We start from the raw sequence: 18111 nt of genomic DNA, 5'->3' as shown, positions 1-18111 counted from the left end.
TAAATAGTTTGTCTAATGTCACATCTAATAACTGGCAGAGCCCAAATTCAAACTCTAATTTGTTGGATTTGAAAATCTTTGGCTTTGCTGTCTGTCTCTCATGGAAGAAGGTGGAGCTTGGGGGAACTGGCATTAGGAGATTAGGTAATAGAGATGGTTGGTTAAGTGCATGAGGTGGCCACAGAGGATGGATGTGGCTGGATTTCACTGTCTTTCTCCACCCCTCCTATTCTCATAGTTGTGATATACATTGCCTCAGAGTTGCAGCTTTCTTTCTTCCCAGGATGAACTTTAAAAAATTTTTAATTAACAAAAAGTACTTTTAATAACCAAATAGTTATAGGGTACAATGTGATATTTTGATCTATGTATTATATACATTTGAGAAAGATTAATCAAGCTAATTAATATATCTATCTCACCAACTTATTTTTTTTGTTGGGAGATTAATAGTGAAGAGACAATAAAATAATAGTTAAAAATCTATTCTTTTAGCAATTTTGAAATACATGATACATTATTATTAACTGTGGTCACCTATCGTACAGTGCAATAGGTCACTAAAACTTATCCCTCCAGTCTAACTGAAACTTGGTACTTTTTGGTGATTAACATTGTCGCTTTCCTTATCCCTTCTCCTGCCCCAGCCTCTGATAACCACCTTCTACACTTTGTTTCTATGAGATTGACTTTTTTCGATTTTACATATAAATGAAATCACAGTATTTTGTCTTTCTGTGCCTGGCTCATTTCACTTAACATAAATTCCTCCAGTTCCAGCTATGTTGCTGTTAATAATAGAATTTCCTTCTTTTTGAAGATTGTATAGTATTCCATTGTGTATATATGCCACCATTTCTGTATCCATTCATCCTTTGATAGACACAGTTTGAATCCATATCTTGGCTATTGTGAATAATGCTGAAATGAATATGGTAGTGCAGGTATCTCTTAGATATACTAATTTCAAATTTCAATTTCTTTGGAAACAGGATGGCTGGATCATATGGTCATTCTATTTTTAGGTGGTTTTTTTTTTTTTTTTGAGATGTAATTTCACTGTTGTCACCCAGGCTGGAATGCAATGGTGCGATCCCCGCTCACTGCAATCTCTGCCTCCTGGGTTCAAGTGATTCTCCTGCCTCAGCCTCCTGAGTAGCTGGGATTACAGGTGGCTGACACCATGCCCGGCTAATTTTTGTATTTTTAGTAGAGACTGGGTTTCACCAGGTTGGCCAGGCTGGTCTCAAACTCCTGACCTCAGGTGTTCTGCCCACCTCAGCCTCCCAAAGTGCTGGAATTACAGGCATGAGCCACTGCTCCCAGCCTTATTTTTAGTTTTTTTGAGGCACCTCCACACTATTTTCCAAAATGGCTGTACTAATTTCCATTCCCAACAACAGTATACAAAGGTTCCCTTTTCTTCACATCCTTACCAACCTTGTAATCATTTTAATAGCCATTTTAACAGGTGTAAGGCTATATCTCATTGTGGTTTTAATTTGCATCTCCCTGATAATTAGATATGTTTGAACATTTTTTTTTTCATGTATATGTTGGCCACTTGTATCTTTGTTTGAGAAATGTCTGTTCAGATCTATTTTTTTTTAATTATTATACTTTAAGTTCTAGGGTACATGTGGATAACGTGCAGGTTTGTTACATATGTATACCTGTGCCATGTTGGTGTGCTGCACCCATCAACTCGTCAGCACCCATCAACTCGTCAGCACCCATCAACTCGTCATTTACATCAGGTATAACTCCCAATGCAATCCCTCCCCCCTCCCCACTCCCCGTGATAGGCCCCAGTGTGTGATGTTCCCCTTCCCGAGTCCAAGTGATCTCATTGTTCAGTTCCCACCTATGAGTGAGAACATGCGGTGTTTGGTTTTCTGTTCTTGTGATAGTTTGCTGAGAATGATGGTTTCCAGCTGCATCCATGTCCCTACAAAGGACACAAACTCATCCTTTTTTATGGCTGCATAGTATTCCATGGTGTATATGTGCCACATTTTCTTAATCCAGTCTGTCACTGATGGACATTTGGGTTGATTCCAAGTCTTTGCTATTGTGAATAGTGCCACAATAAACATATGTGTGCATGTGTCTTTAGAGCAGCATGATTTATAATCCTTTGGGTATATACCCAGTAATGGGATGGCTGGGTCATATGGTACATCTAGTTCTAGATCCTTGAGGAATCGCCATACTGTTTTCCATAATGGTTGAACTAGTTTACAATCCCACCAACAGTGTAAAAGTGTTCCTATTTCTCCACATCCTCTCCAGTACCTGTTGTTTCCTGACTTTTTAATGATTGCCATTCTAACTGGTGTGAGATGGTATCTCATTGTGGTTTTGATTTGCATTTCTCTGATGGCCAGTGATGATGAGCATTTTTTCATGTGTCTGTTGGCTGTATGAATGTCTTCTTTTGAGAACTGTCTGTTCCCATCCTTTGCCCACTTTTCGATGGGGTTGTTTGTTTTTTTCTTGTAAATATGTTTGAGTTCTTTGTAGGTTCTGGATATTAGCCCTTTGTCAGATGAGTAGATTGCAAAAATTTTCTCCCATTCTGTAGGTTGCCTGTTCACTCTGATGGTAGTTTCTTTTGCTGTGCAGAAGCTCTTTAGTTTAATTAGATCCCATTTGTCAATTTTGGCTTTTGTTGCCATTGCTTTTGGTGTTTTAGACATGAAGTCCTTGCCCATGCCTATGACTGCTCAGTGAAATAAAAGAGGACACAAACAAATGGAAGAACATACCATGCTCATGGATAGGAAGAATCAATATTGTGAAAATGGCCATACTGCCCAAGGTAATTTATAGATTCAATGCCATCCCCATCAAGCTACCAATGACTTTCTTCATAGAATTGGAAACAACTGCTTTAAAGTTCATATAGAACCAAAAAAGAGACCGCATTGCCAAGACAATCCTAAGTCAAAAGAACAAAGCTGGAGGCATCACGCTACCTGACTTCAAACTATACTACAAGGCTACAGTAACCAAAACAGCATGGTACTGGTACCAAAACAGACATATAGACCAATGGAACAGAACAGAGTCCTCAGAAATAATACCACACATCTACAGCCATCTGATCTTTGACAAACCTGAGAAAAACAAGAAATGGGGAAAGGATTCCCTATTTAATAAATGGTGCTGGGAAAATTGGCTAGCCATAAGTAGAAAGCTGAAACTGGATCCTTTCCTTACTCCTAATATGAAAATTAATTCAAGATGGATTAGAGACTTAAATGTTAGACCTAATACCATAAAAACCCTAGAAGAAAACCTAGGTAATACCATTCAGATCTTTTGCCCATTTAAAAATCAAGTTATTTGTTTTCTTGCAATTGAGTTATTTGAGTTCCTTACGTATTTTAGCTCTGTATCAGATGTATGGTTTGCAAATATTTTCTCCCAGTCCACGGGTTGTCTCTTCACTTAATTGTTGGCTTTGCTGTGAAGAAGCTTTTTAGTTTGGTGCAATCCCATTTGCCTATTTTCACTTTTGTTGCCTGTGCTTTTGGAATCATAAACTTTTATTTCAAGGGAAAATGCTGGACTCAGTTCTGCTCTCATCTTAAATCTGAAGGGAGTTGGCCAGGTCTCCTCTTCTTGAGGGTACATGACTAAGAGGGATGGGAGGGGGCCCACAGCACAGAGACCCGTTGCCAAGAACATCTCAGGGTGGAGAGACCTTTGGAACATTTTTTTCCACTCTGCATCAGACAGAATAAAATTGATTAGCATTTAATTGGTTTCAGCTGTTCTTAACATGTTGCATAGAAAACGTCAATGTACTTTGCTAAATTCAATATTCCTTATGGTTAACAGACTGAAAACCAGAAACGTCCTTGAAGAAAACACCAGAAATCAGTGCTTTAGATCACACTGAGTTGTTTGCTATTGGTCACCCACTTGGAATGTTCTGGGAATGCTAACTACTTTGGATTGGATATATTCAGAAAAGAAACAAATCTTTGTCTGGTAAGACTATTGGGTGGATAGCTGCCTAGGAATCAAGATATCTCTGTTGCAGTTCCAGCTTTTCCTGCACAGCCGTGTGATTTTGGGTAAACCTCTTCACCTCTCTGGATTATATTCAGGTTTCTAATCTAGCAAATGAGGAGATGAGCTCAGTGATCTCCAAAGTTGCTTTCATCTCTTACACGTACAATTGATTTGCTTCATTCTGATGCTTCACTACAATTCTGGAAAAACTATGATACAATCATCTCTCCTTATGCAGTGTGCAGAATAGCAACAACAAATTGTGTCTTGGAACCCAATGAGGAAGAGGTCTCGAAGAAAATACACTGGTTAAGGCTTAAACAATAAGGCATTTTAGGTCTCAAAAGGCCAGAGGATAAATAAGGGGCTGGGAAAATCTGACTACTACACTGTGTGTTCTTGGGCAAAGATACTTCAGTCCTTACTCTTCGTATCTCCATCTACAAAACACAAATAAAGACATCTCCTGGTAATGCAAAAAGATGTTAAGAGGTTTGGTCAAAAGCTAAGTTTAAATCATGGGTATCAGACACTGACGGCTATAGATGGGCTGCAGCTTCAGTAACTGCTCTTTTTCAATCCTTGCTCTTGCCTGTATTCTCTTAAATTGTTCATTCTCCAACTTTTTCTGCCGTTATTTCTCCTGCCTTGGTACTTCTATCTTGCTGAATCATATTCTTTGTGTCTTTCCTTTACCAAAACTCATGAATGACGAAGGTGGCAGCTAGAACAGTGAAAAGCTCCAGAGAATTTCTGTTCTATGGCCCAGCTGCTTAGAAGGCCCTGAGAGGAAGCCATCTGAAGCCCTGCTTGCTACCCACTTGCCTTTCTGGGGTGTCCAACAGCTGTTGGTCCCTTATGACTAGACCTCAAATTAGCATTCAACGGGCTGATTTACAGGCCTAACTCCAAGGCTTGGGGAATTCCTGATCCATTTCCAGCAGCCCTGGGAGCTTTGTCAATGATCCCCAGAGCTATGAGGCTGAATGTGGACTTACTTATGCTTGAGCAGAGAGAAACATCAGGCACTTCCATGGAATGCCTTCTTCATCTCCCAAAGCTAAAGACTTTACTGAGCTTCTACGAATGTTAATGTCGCAATAGCTGAGATTGTCGGACCCACAGCTAGTGCTGCTGAAACCATGGTCACAGCGTTTCATAAAAATCACAAGGCCAAAGCTGGCTCAAGGGAATGCTAGAGCCCTGCTATGGATGGTAATATTGAAAGAAGAGCTGTTGGCTTTGACTACGATGGTTCTCTGGGAGTTAATGCTCTTCCTAGATGAAGCAGATTTATGTTAGCAATGCAAAAAGTTATGATATTGAAGCCAAGACCAGATATTGGAAGTTGCAGGCTGTTTGTAAACTTCAGGACGGGTATTATATCAATATGGAACTCTCTTTCCCAGGGTCAAATCATGCATGGGCAATCTGAAATGAGGGAGAGAGTTCAGTCTTGGTCATTGACTCAGTATCTGGGACTGCCAGCCTTACTAGATTGGAGAATAGGTGAACACTGTTCTGTTCTTCTGAAAATGGCATACGTGCACCTAAAAGGGGAATAAAGACATAGGCAGCTAGGTCTTCCCAGTCCCTTCTAGTGCCTCTTTACCATACTTAGGGTAAGACTTGCCTGCAAATCAGTGATTCTAGAAGGCAACACAGCATTTCTCAAGTTTCCTTCTCAGTAAGTAGTGGGATATTCTATCTCTCTGAATGACCCTAGAGAGCCTATTGAGTGAATCCTCTTGTGCAGCAAAGTCCACAGTGCAACACTGCTCTGTGCTGAATACTTACTTGGAATCTGGTTCTCTTGTGATTTTAATTAAAACCTACTGAATGTTTCCCTGTCAACTTGGGAATGTTAGGACAACTAAATTCCTCTTCAAAGACTTAAATTCCTGCCACCTGTGAATAAACCCTACCTGCTTCTTGCAAATCGCACGTTTACCCTATTTGGAAAGGTTTAAGTCTCAGCCAGTTAGGTCAGCTTAGATTGTGTGGTCCAACCCCAGCCAATAGGGGAAGGACACAGAAACAGGAACTGTATTAGGGTTAAAAACCCCTTCCCTCCTTTGTTCAGCGGGCTCTTGTGATTGTAACAAGCACAATCAGCACCCTTCTGCAGAAGAAAAGGTGCTTGGCTGAGAAATTTTCTGTCTAAGCATGGATTTCTTTTGGCTACCCCAAGCGATTGTTTCCAACAAATTTGGGGGCTCATCTGGGATCCCATTCTCCTTCGGGAGGGGCTAGTGATTATCTTTCATGGGGAGATGCATCCCACTGCCTTGTTGTGGAGGCCCCAGGAGTGGAGGATCGAGTCCTGCCAGAAGCGATGACTAAATCCAGACTCTGAACAATGTGGGCATAGAAGGATCCTTAAGAACTCTACGGCGACCAGGTAACTCTGCACAGACCAAGGTAAGAAACATCGCTATTGGGGTAACAAAGTATTCCTTGGTGGTCAGGATCTCTGGAGGTTGAAAGTGTGTGAGTGAGACTTGCCATTGGGTGCAAAGCGAGTGTGGAGTCCGGACTTGGTTCTGTGGTCACCTCATACGGCTTAGGGCGGTTTTCCAGTTGGGGGATTATATCGACCCGCCAGTGCTAAGAGGGACTTAAAATACCCACAAGGGAAGCAGCCAATAAGGACAAGTCAGTGCTCACGAGAGTGCAAGAAACCTCCAGTGGGAAAAGGAGAGGTTGAACCTCTGTGATACGGAGGTGCAAGAAATCTCTAATATGACAGATTGAGCCTCACCAACCTCCAGGATGGGAAATACCCCAAGTAAGACAGGGACTACAAAAGGCCAAGCAGACAATAAAATTCCCCTTGACAGTCCCCTAAGCCTTATGTTAAAATGCTGGAAGGATAATGAAAAGACCAAACACAGGAATACACAGCAAATGATAAAGTATTGCTGTTTTATTTGGAGTAGGGAACCCATCCTTAGACCTTTGGTCTATTGGCCAAAGTTTGGGTCAGACAAGGACTGGATATGCCAACTCCTGATCCAGTATGTCAATGATAAAAGTCCAGTTTATCAAGAGATTACAGTCTATATTGGAGACAAGGACCTGTCCTCCTTTATCCCCTAGAGAATGAAAAGCAAAACCAAACTCAATACCCTCCAAGGACGACCTAGCTAAGTCAAATTCTATATCTAAAGATGCATGGGATCCTCTAGCCTATCTTCCCCTGCCTACTCCTCTGCCCCAAGTTAAACACTCAGTCCCTCCCCCTTATAACCCTGCCCCATGGGCCTTGCCACCCCACATCCCCACTGGACAGCCACTCAAATATGCCCCTTCCTCAGGAAAGCTCCAGTGAGAAATAGAACAATGCCGAAGGGGTATTCAGAACTTTCCTTTCCCCTCTTCCTAAAGAAGTCTGCCCAAACCCTTTTTCCCTTAAGGGAAGTACCACTAGGAGGAGTGGATATTGGCTTCATAAATGCCCCCTTAACTAGTTCAGAGGTTATAAATCTAAAAAAGGAACTCAAGCCACTGTTAGATGACCCTTTTGGAGTCGCAGATCAAATTGGTCACAGACCAATTTCTGGGGCCACAACTGTACACTTGTGCTGAATTAATGTCTATTCTAGGTATTCTCTTCTCAGGAGAGGACAGAACCATGATCCGCAGGGCTGCTATGATAGTCTGGGAGTGTGAACACTCTCCTGGTCAAAATGTCCTTGCAGCAGAGTATAAATGACCAGACATGGACCCTCAGCGGGATAATAACAATGCGGCCCATCAGGAAAACACGAGAGATCTCAGAGATTTGATAATTAAAGGGATTCAGGAATCACATCCTCTAACTCAAAATATTTCCTGAGCATTTAATGTACAACAAGGGAAAGATGAGGAGCCCATGGAATTCTTAAACCGACTTAAGGAACAGATAAGAAAATAGGGAGGTTGCTGGGCATGGTGGTTCACGCCTATAATCCCAGCACTTTGGGAGGCCGAGGCGGGCGAATCACAAGGTCAAGAGATTGAGACCATCCTGGCTAACACAGTGAAACCCCATCTCTACTAAAAACACAAAAAATTAGCTGGATGTGGTGGCGGGCGCCTGTGGTCCCAGCTACTCAGGACTCTGAGGCAGGAGAATGGCGTGAACCCGGGAGTGGAGCTGGCATTGAGCCGAGACCGCGCCACTGCACTCTAAGCTGGGCGACAGAGTGAGACTCCATTTCAAAAGAAAAAAAAAGAAAAGAAAATATGGAGGTTTAAACATAGAGGACCCACTGGGATAAGGGATGTTAAAACTCCGCTTTGTCACCAATAGTTGGCCAGGCATTACAAAGACATTACAAAAGATAGAAAATTGGAAAAAGGTACATGTACAGAGGGAAGAGGAAAGGCAGAAGCAAAAGGCAAAAATTATGCTGTCCACCCTACAACACGGAGCTCTTCAACAGGGGTCCCAAAGAAATAGAACTTGTAAACCTTCGAAGTACCCGACTGCCAGACGCCATACAGGAAGCAAAGGGATGAAACCCAAGAGTCAAGGAACAGGAAGGGGGAGAGGGGAAAACAGATGTTTCAGGTGTGGAAAGCCAGGACAGTTTAAGAGGGAATGTCCCAAATGGGAGAGAGAAGGAAGTCCTTCCACTTGTGACATTTGAAGAATAGGCAGTCAGGGGCTCTACATCTTCCATCTCGAGTCCCACCAAGAGCCCTTGATAAATTTTACGGTGGGACCCAAATAAGAGATGGTTCACTGACTCAAGAATTTTAAAATATGAAGCCATCTTACTAGAGAGAGATGACGTCACACTAACCACTGACAATTCATTCAACCCCACTGCTTTCCTAAGAGGAAATCCAAACCCAGAAGAACCTGAGCATAAATGCTTAGATCTAATCAGTTATCAAACTAGAGTCAGACTGGATCTAAGCGAAACCCCCTTCCAAACAGGGCATCACCTCCTTATAGATGGTTCCTCCCAGGTCATTGGAGGAAAAGGGCACAACGGGCACTCCGTAGTTGCTGGGGAAACCCTTACAGAGGTAGAGTCAGGAAGACTGCCAAATAACTGGTCTGCCTAACCATGTAAACTGCATTAAACCAAGCATTAAAATACCTACAGAATCAGGAAGGAACTATTTACACTGACTCCAAGTATGCCTTCGGAATAATCCATACCTTTGGAAAGATCTGGACTAAACAAGGCCTCATCAATAGTAAGGGCCAAGATTTGGTCCACAAGGAATGAATCATGCAAGTACTAGAAAATCTTCAGCTGTTGGAAGAAATTGCGATTATCCATGTCCCAGGACACTAAAAGACACCCATCTTTTGAAAGCCGGGGAAATAACCTCACAGATGAAATAGCTAAGCAAGCTGCCTCTTCCCAAGAGGCACCCATTTTCCATCTAACCCCTTGTCCCCCGTGATCTGGCTTCGATCCTCATCTTCTCCCATGCAGACCAAGAGACACTAAAGAAAATAGGAGCTAAGGAGAGCCTAGAGGGAAAGTGGGTACTACCAGATGGAAGGAAAACATTGTAACAGCTTCGTCAAGGAACTCACTGGGGTCCACAAGCTATGTGTGATGCAGCCCTCAGAGTCTATGGGTGTGTAGGGATATATACCCTCACTAGCCAAGTGGCAGATGGTTGCATAGTGCGCAGAAAAACTAATAAGGAAACCCTAAAGAAGCAACCTGCTGGGGGAAGAAACCCAGGGTTGAGGCCATTCCAAAGTGTCCAATTTGATTACACTGAAATGCCCCCAACAGGCCGCCTCAAGTATTTACTAGTCATAGTAGACCATCTCACCCACTGGGTAGAAGCCATCCCCTTCCCAAGTGCAACAGCCAGTAACGTAGTCAAAGCCCTGTTGGAACAGGTCATACCCAGGTTTGGACTAATAGAGAACATTGATTCAGACAATGAGACCCACTTCACTGCACACATTATTAAGCGGCTAACCCAAGCACTAGGAATAAAATGGGAATATCATACTCCCTGACATTCACCCTCATCAGGGAGGGTAGAAAGAATGAATCAAACTCTAAAAAACCACCTAACCAAATTAATCTTTGAAACCCGGTTATCATGGACTAGATGCCTTCCCATTGCCTTACTAAGAATCCGAACCGCCCCTCAAAAATATCTTGGCCTGTTCCCTTATGAAATGCTCTACAGGCTGCCTAATCTAAATTCCATTACTGACCTTCCTACATTTAAGACAAAAATAAATTATCTTCTCAAAAGAAAATATGTATTTGGTCTGTCTTCTACCCTTTCCTCCGTCAGAACTCAAGGCCTCCTAGTGCAAACTCCACCCCTCGAATTCCCAGTTCACCAACACCAGCCCAGAGATTATGTCTTTATCAAAAGTTGGAAAGAGGGAAAGCTTGAACCAACCTGGGAAGGACCTTATCTAGTACTCCTAACCACTGAGACAGCAATCCAATGGCCGAGAAATGGTGGACCCACCACACTCGACTAAAGAGGGTCCTACCCCCTGCAAAGTCATGGACCATTACTCCAGGACCAATGTCTCCAAACTAACATTCAAAACGGTTTAATCAGTCTTTTTCTTCTTCCTTTAGCTACCTGAGGACATCTTACCATGAATGTAATCTGATCACCCTTTCCCCAAACAATTACATTTGATGCTTGTCTTGTCATGCCTTGTGGGGATCTCCAAAATCAAAGACACCTAGCTTCCTCAGAAAAATACCTTTGTCCTTCCAGAGAAACTGACACCCCCACCTCTTGCAATTGGTGGGGACACACCCAAAGTTGGGGATTATGTTATCAGTGGGGTGATGTTCTCTGGACCACTAAACATCAGGGCTGGACCTCCTCAGTGGGTGGCACTGAACTAAAACCCTACCTCCACTTCACCAAAGGAACCCCTTCCCCAATTGTCAGTCTTATCATTGCAACCCAGTACTTATCTCTATTAATATCCCTACCTCCACCAACCCTACGTCCACTTTAAGGTGCTTTTATGGCCTGGGAGTGGATATCACTGGAAAGGATCCTAAGGGCTTCTTTCAAATGTGCTTTGTTTCTTCTCCTCCATCTCCCACCATTGCCTCTTCCCCAAACCCACAAAATTAAACCATGAAGCAATAAATGCTTCATGCCCAACGACAAAGCCAAAGTAGCTGTACTAGAAGTCAAAGACTTAAAGCAAACCCTAGCCATAGAAACCAGGTATCAAGATGTAAACGTCTGGCTGAAAAGGATTAAATATTCTGGTCACACCCTAAATAAAAGTGATTGTTACGCTTGTGCAACGGGCAGGTTAGAGACCCATACTGTTTCCTTCCCACGCAGATGGGCCAACCAACCAGGTATGGACTGTACAATAGCTCTCTTCCAGCACCCCACAGCCTGGGGAAACAAGTCATGTGCTGCTCTTTCACTACTTTTCCCAAAGGTCAGGAACCCTATGGGACAGCCCCCAAGGGCCATTTGACTTCCAGCTCACAATGCCAATTTTACCTTGTGTCTCTCTTGGCAAGGGGAAAATTTGACATTCCTTGGAAACCTGACAGGATGTGGTGGGCCTAAACGTTTTCAAGAGTTAACCAATCAGTCGGCCCTAGTCCATCCCTGAGCGGATGTGTAGTGGTATTGTGGGGGACCAATATGGGGTACACTGCCAAGCAGTTGGAGTGGCACTTGTGCCCTAATCCAACTGGCTATCCCTTTCACCTTGGCATTTCATCAACCGGACAAAAAACAGGTAACCCAGAAAAAAACAAGAAGCCCCTCATGGGTCCTTTGACCCCCACATTTACATAGACAGTATTGGGGTCCTGTGGGGGTACAAAATGATTTCAAAACTCAAAATCAAATAGCCACTGGGTTTGAGTCTATCTTATTCTGGTAGTCCACTATAAACAAAAATGTAGACTGGATAAATTATATATACTACAATCAGCAGCGATTTGTCAATTATACTAGAGATGCCATAAAAGGAATAACTGAACAGTTAGGCCCTACCAGCCAGATGGCATGGGAAAATAGAATATCCCTTGACATGATATTGGCCAAAAGAGGTGGCATCTGTGTGATGATTGGGGTCCAGAATTGTACCTTTATTTCTAATAATACAGCCCCCAATGGGACAATCACAAAAGCCTTATGAGGCCTTACCACCCTAGCAAATGAATTAGCCGAAAACTCTGGAATAGACAACCCCTTTACGGGCCTGATGGAAAGGTCGTTTGGAAAATGGAAGGGACTCATGACCTCAATCTTTACCTCCCTTCCAATTGTTACAGGTGTACTCATCCTGTGGGCTGCTGTATCATACCTTGTGTTCATGAGTTAACCCTCATAGAAGCAGCTCTCACAAAAATCTTTCTCACCCCTCCTGCTCCGTGCTCAGATAAGCTCTTGCTCCTAGATAATCAAGAAGAACAACAAGGCCGAATCCTGTTGAAGAAATTTGAAGAGGAAGAACTATAAAATAGAAGAGGGGAAATTATTAGGACAACTAAATTCCTCTTCAAAGACTTAACTTCCTGCCACCTGTGAATAAACTCTACTCCCTTCCTGCAAATTGTGCATTAACCCTATTTGGAAAGGTTTAAGTCTTAGTCAGGTCAGCCTAGATTATGCGGTCCAACTCCAGCCAACAGGGGAAGGACATAGAAACAGGAACTGCGTTACGGTTAAAAACCCCTTCCCTCCTTTTTTCGGTGTCCTCTTGTGATTGTAACAGGTGCAAGCAGCACACTTCTGCAGAAGTAAAGGTGCCTTGTTGAGAAATTCTAAGTGCGGGTTTCTTTTGGCTACACCGAGCACTTGCTTCCGACAGGAATGTTATACTATTTCAGGCATGATTCCTGTTGAGTTTACCCATGGTTAGAAATGTAAGGGAGTCCATGGAATAGAAATGAGGGAAGAATTAAAGTTCTTTGTAAACTCTAAATGCCAGTGTTGTTTATTATCATTATTGGTATCTAAAATGCCATAGACCCTCCCTCAGTGCTTCTCTTTCCTACGCATTGAGTCAGGGAATAGGGCTTTGTCACCTGGTGACTTACATGCTTATATTTCCCCAGGAGAAGCCCAACCCCATCCTCCTAGACTCATTAGGTCCTAATTCTGCTCTTCCTTCCCTTAGTCATATCAGTAGCCATACACACTGCCCCAGGTAATTCCTCTAATTTCCCAGCTCTGAGTCATCTTGAGTTACAAACGGATGATGGAAGGTCACATAATTTTTGTTTTATGATAAAGAGGAAAAATGAGGGAGCATTTATTCTTGCAGTCACTCTGTGCTCCTCAAATGTTGCTCTGGCTCAGGTATGGAAGAGGAGGGTGTGGCTGGAATCATGCCTGAAGTCCCCCCAAGCTCTCAGGGCAGCCTCTGTTTCTCCTCGGCCCTCCTCTCCCAGCCCTTCTAAAGGCTTCTCTTTCTTTCTCTGACATCCTGTTAGTATGAACTCATGTAAGCTATTTAATGAGCCAGGTAGCATTATCTAATTTTTATAAATTGAATGATAGTGGTTTATGAGAAAACAGCCATGATTATGAAAAGTGCCAGGAATATTAAGTTTTGCACTGCTGCTTTTGAATTGGCCTTTATTAAAAACTGATTATAATTCTTCTGGGGTCAGTGCTGCTAAAAATATTAAAAATTGACCTGGAAATTCTGTACTTTCATTATGCCTATTTTCCCCAGTTATTTGTTTCAGCCAGATAATTTGATATATCTTAAGATACGTTGCATTTGCCATAGGCCATAAACTTTATTTTCAGCTGCTGCACCCTGGAAACCCAAGATACTCAGAACATTGTTATTTATATTGAGAAAAAAAGACTTTCTTTTAATCAATCAGATTTACTTTAGCAGTAATTAGGTCAGCTGGAACAAATCTGCATTTTCCCAACATTTTTAGTGGTGGCGAAATGAAGAGAACTACTGTATCCCATAATTATGCATTCAGATATTGTACTATCAAAAAACACCAAATTAAGAAAAAACAATGAAACGAAATGGATAAATCTGAGAAAGCTCTCTTCTTCCCCTGCCACTCACCTTCCCCCTTTTCTGGCTATCTGAGCATAAGCAGTTTCACTATTGTCCAGGAGAGTTTAAATTTTACTTCTTGTTAGGGTGACTATTACGAACTCCTCCCTAATTGAAGATTTTGTGTTCTGAAGTCATTGTGTTCTTAGGCTGTGGTCCACAGTGACTTCATTTTCTGGCTGCTGGGATTTAAGACAGACTTAAGAGAGATTTAATGTAAGGGCTGCAGTTTTGTGAGCCAAAGATGTCTTTTTTTTCTGACTCATATTAAATAGGACTGAACCGTGTGTGAAGATGCCCATCAAATTTCTCCAAAATTTCAATTAAGTATTACAGAACTCTACTTGGCCAACGATGGGGTTAATTAAAATGTACATTATGGATCTGATAAACTTAATGAATTGGCATTGTGAAAGAACAGGAACAGCTACTAAAAATCCAAAAATAACAGTTCTTAGAGAACAAATTAAACACATCAAAATTAATTTCAGCTGCTTCAAGAAGGTGACATGAGTCATTTCATTTTTTTTTAAATGGGTTTGAATGGAATGGCAAAAGCATTCCATTCATCTTTGAAATTCTAGAGTTTCAAAAAGGAAATGAAGAGTTCATCAGTTGAGAGCCTGTCCATTAAGAATGGATGCAGCCATCTTAGCAACTAACATCAAGCCATCCAGTAACTGACATCACCGTGAACCAGAAAGTCAGCACTCCTGGGAGAGCCTGTGGTAGAACAAAATTGTCACTTAAAAGTTATCCCTCAGGGTAGTTACTCCTACCTTCAGGATGAAAAAAATAATGTTTCAGAAGTCACTTTAAAAGAGGATCCAAGATATACAAAAAAGATTTTTGTAGAAAGGAGTTCAGTGCAACATTCCTTATTAGGGTGAGAAATCAGAAACAGCCAAATAGACAGAAAGTAGAGGACTGGTTAAACAAATTATGATACATTCACATAATTGAATACTATGCAATCATAAAATAATGTTATGCTGCAGTCATATTAAAGTTCATAAGAAAATGTTATAGTATATTAAGTTAATTATTATATCCAAAGAGAAAAAAGCAGGCTATAAAATAGTAGACTCCAAAATTTAATAGTGGCTATCTCCAAGGCAGGGCCAAAATACCTGATTTTTTTTTTCTCTTCTACCCTTCCTATATTTTTCTTAGTAATTAAAGAAAGAGCAACAAATGTCATAAAAAGACACTTCATTTGCAAGTCTGCTGAGAAATAGCACATATTTTAATTCCTTATATTTTGACTATAACTTAAATTACTTGGCTTTTCAGAAATACATCTACTTCTTACATTTTTCATCAATTAAAAAAAATCTGTCACTTCCTATCATATTTGGAAGCCTTCTGCTTTCTACTTAGGCAATACTTTTGGGAAGTTAAATTTGATTGTGCCAAAGTTGTCAAAATGGCCTTAATTTTGTTTCAGTGAAGTATCTTTAAAAGTTGTTAGATGGTGTTAATAAGCTGTTTAATTGGTCAAGAGGCAACAAGGCCTGCAATAAAACACCTCTTCACTACTGCAAAAATCTTCATGGACAAACTCTATCCTGAAAGCAACATGAAAACCCCAGAAACTGAAAAGAAGACACAAGTGCTGAGCCAGGGAGAACACAGATCAAATTACTTGACTGAAGATGCAGAATAGAGGATTCCACCAGTAAGACTATGTGCTGGGGAAAGATCAGGCCTTAGGTCAATATATTCTTGTGTAGCAGGAGCCCTGTCCACTGCAATTTCACAGCACAAATGAGAATGATTCTTGGTTAGAGGGGAAATTCCATTAAACTCTGTTACGCAAGGATGTCAGGAAACATTGTTATTGTACTAGCTGCCCCTGATTTCAGACACATGTGTTGAGGGAAACCACATTTCAAAAACTAATCTCAGTGATCTCATCTCATCTCTCTATTACACAGGCATGCACCCACACATGATGGGGAAAGAGAGACATTTTAAGATCATAGATTATTATGGCAATAGCTGAATTCTCAGTAATCTCTCTTGTCACATCTTTCTTTCTTCCTTCCTTCCCTTCCTTCCCTCCCTCCCTCCCTCCCTCTCTCTCTCTTTCTTTCTTTCTTTCATCAGATGTATTTGGAGAAAACAAAAAACCCACAACCCAAAGGATGAGATTTCACATCTCAAGACATCTCCCAGGTAATAAGTCTACAGATTACAAATCATTTGCATAGAAGATATTTTTGTACAAATTTTACATGTATGCAGGAGCAGGACATTAATCAATCCCCATTTCTATTTTAACAGGGGGCAAGGTAGGGGAGAGGGAAAAACAGTTTTGGATACAACTATTTGGAAGGAGAGTAGATATGAAGGGGGCAAACCCTAGCTTTTCATTATCTACAATCAATGTTTATTTTCAAAAAAAAAAAAACCAAACCTTTCAATCTTCAATATCTCTTTAAAAGCCCACTCCTTACCTACTAGCCAATCCACCCCAATTATTTAAATTCACTTGGTACATACCTTTGTCCACCGGGTAAATTATATTCATTACGCCCACTGCTGCAGCACATATAAACCAACACCCTTGCATGGCTGAACAGGGCCTAATCTAGGACTGATGGGAGAAGTGCTTGCAAACCAAGATCAAGGTGTCCTTTCTCTGCTAATACTGTCTACCAAACTGATCCCTACAAAAATGCACATAAATGCAGGCAAGTTTAGCTACTGTCTTGCAAGAAAAACCAGGACCTTGTTAAATAGTTCTCTCCATTACCATTTATTCTCTCAAGGGAAGCTTAAAAAAAAAGAAAAAGAAAAAGAAAAAACAACACATTGGTATGGCCACCTCATAAATCCAACAAGCATTGGTGTGGCATTTCAATAGAGAAGGAAACTTGGCGGGCGGGGGAAACCATTAAGGTTGTAAGAAAGGCTCCCAATTTAACTGTCCATGTCCCTATTTATCCACCTTTATTCACCACCCAAGACTATCCATTACCCTGGAGCACTCTGATCTATAAAAGGGGTCAAAGCATCAAGTGAGAACCAAAAGACATCAAGAAACTGATTTGCTTGAGAAAAGCAATGATTCTGCCTTTCACAGCTCTCCATGGCTGAGAGAGAAAATGCCCAAGAGATCATCTATGTGACTTAGAGACTGCTTTTTGTGACGTTAAGAGTAGCATGAAGAACTTAAGATAATGACAAGAACCCAAATATTTAAAGTTTCAAGGTTTCAACAGAATGTGGATATATTCAAACTTTCAAAAAGGTCGTGTCACATCTTTCTTCCCATGACCTGGATCTCCTCCTTTTCCCAGGCATTTGTATTTCTTACCTCCTCCCCACCCCCTGCACAAATTTGATTGCATGAAGGATAATGGAGCAGCATTTCTTTTTGCTTCTGGTCCTGGTTGCCCAGGTTTCATGCTATAGGGAAGGAGGCAGCAGAAACTCTAGGCCACAGAGGTGTGACTGGCTGCTCTAGGGTGGTGAGACGCAAGAGATTGCAGGTGCTTGATGTCCATATCATGGAGTTAAGGAGCCCCAGGTCAGTGGGGGAAGAGTAAAGTGAGGAAGAGTAGGGATGGGAGAGAAAAGGTTAATAATGTGAGCAAGATCAGCTGGATATAACAGTCTAAGTTGAAAGTTTCTTTCCTTCAGCACTTTAAAGACTGCTTTCTCCACTGCTTTGTAGGATTTAGTGTTGCTGCTGAGAAGTCTCATAGTGTTATTCTTTTTGATCATCTGTGTTTTCTTCCTGGCACATGTAAGATTTCCTTTTATTCTTTACGTTCTAAGTCTAATTACAATGCTCTTAGGTGGGAATTTATTTTTATTTATTCTTCTGGTATCAAAAGAGAACTTTCAATCTGAGATTTATGTCTTTTGAACTGGATAATTCTTAGGACAAAAGCTCTCATGTTAAGCACCTTATGTTCCTTCTCTGTCATTCTTTTCATTCTCTTTTTCTGGACCCATATGCATGTAACCATTCATTCATATATTTGAACTCTTTGTCTTTCTGTGTTGAATTTGGTGTGAACTCCTCCTTATGATCTTCCCACTCACGAGAACTTCCCCTACTA

This window comes from Macaca fascicularis, chromosome 2 (assembly GCF_037993035.2).
Source record: "Macaca fascicularis isolate 582-1 chromosome 2, T2T-MFA8v1.1".
Lineage (NCBI taxonomy): Eukaryota > Metazoa > Chordata > Mammalia > Primates > Cercopithecidae > Macaca > Macaca fascicularis.
The sequence above is the reverse complement of the archived record's forward strand: the minus strand, read 5'-3'. Positions refer to the sequence as shown.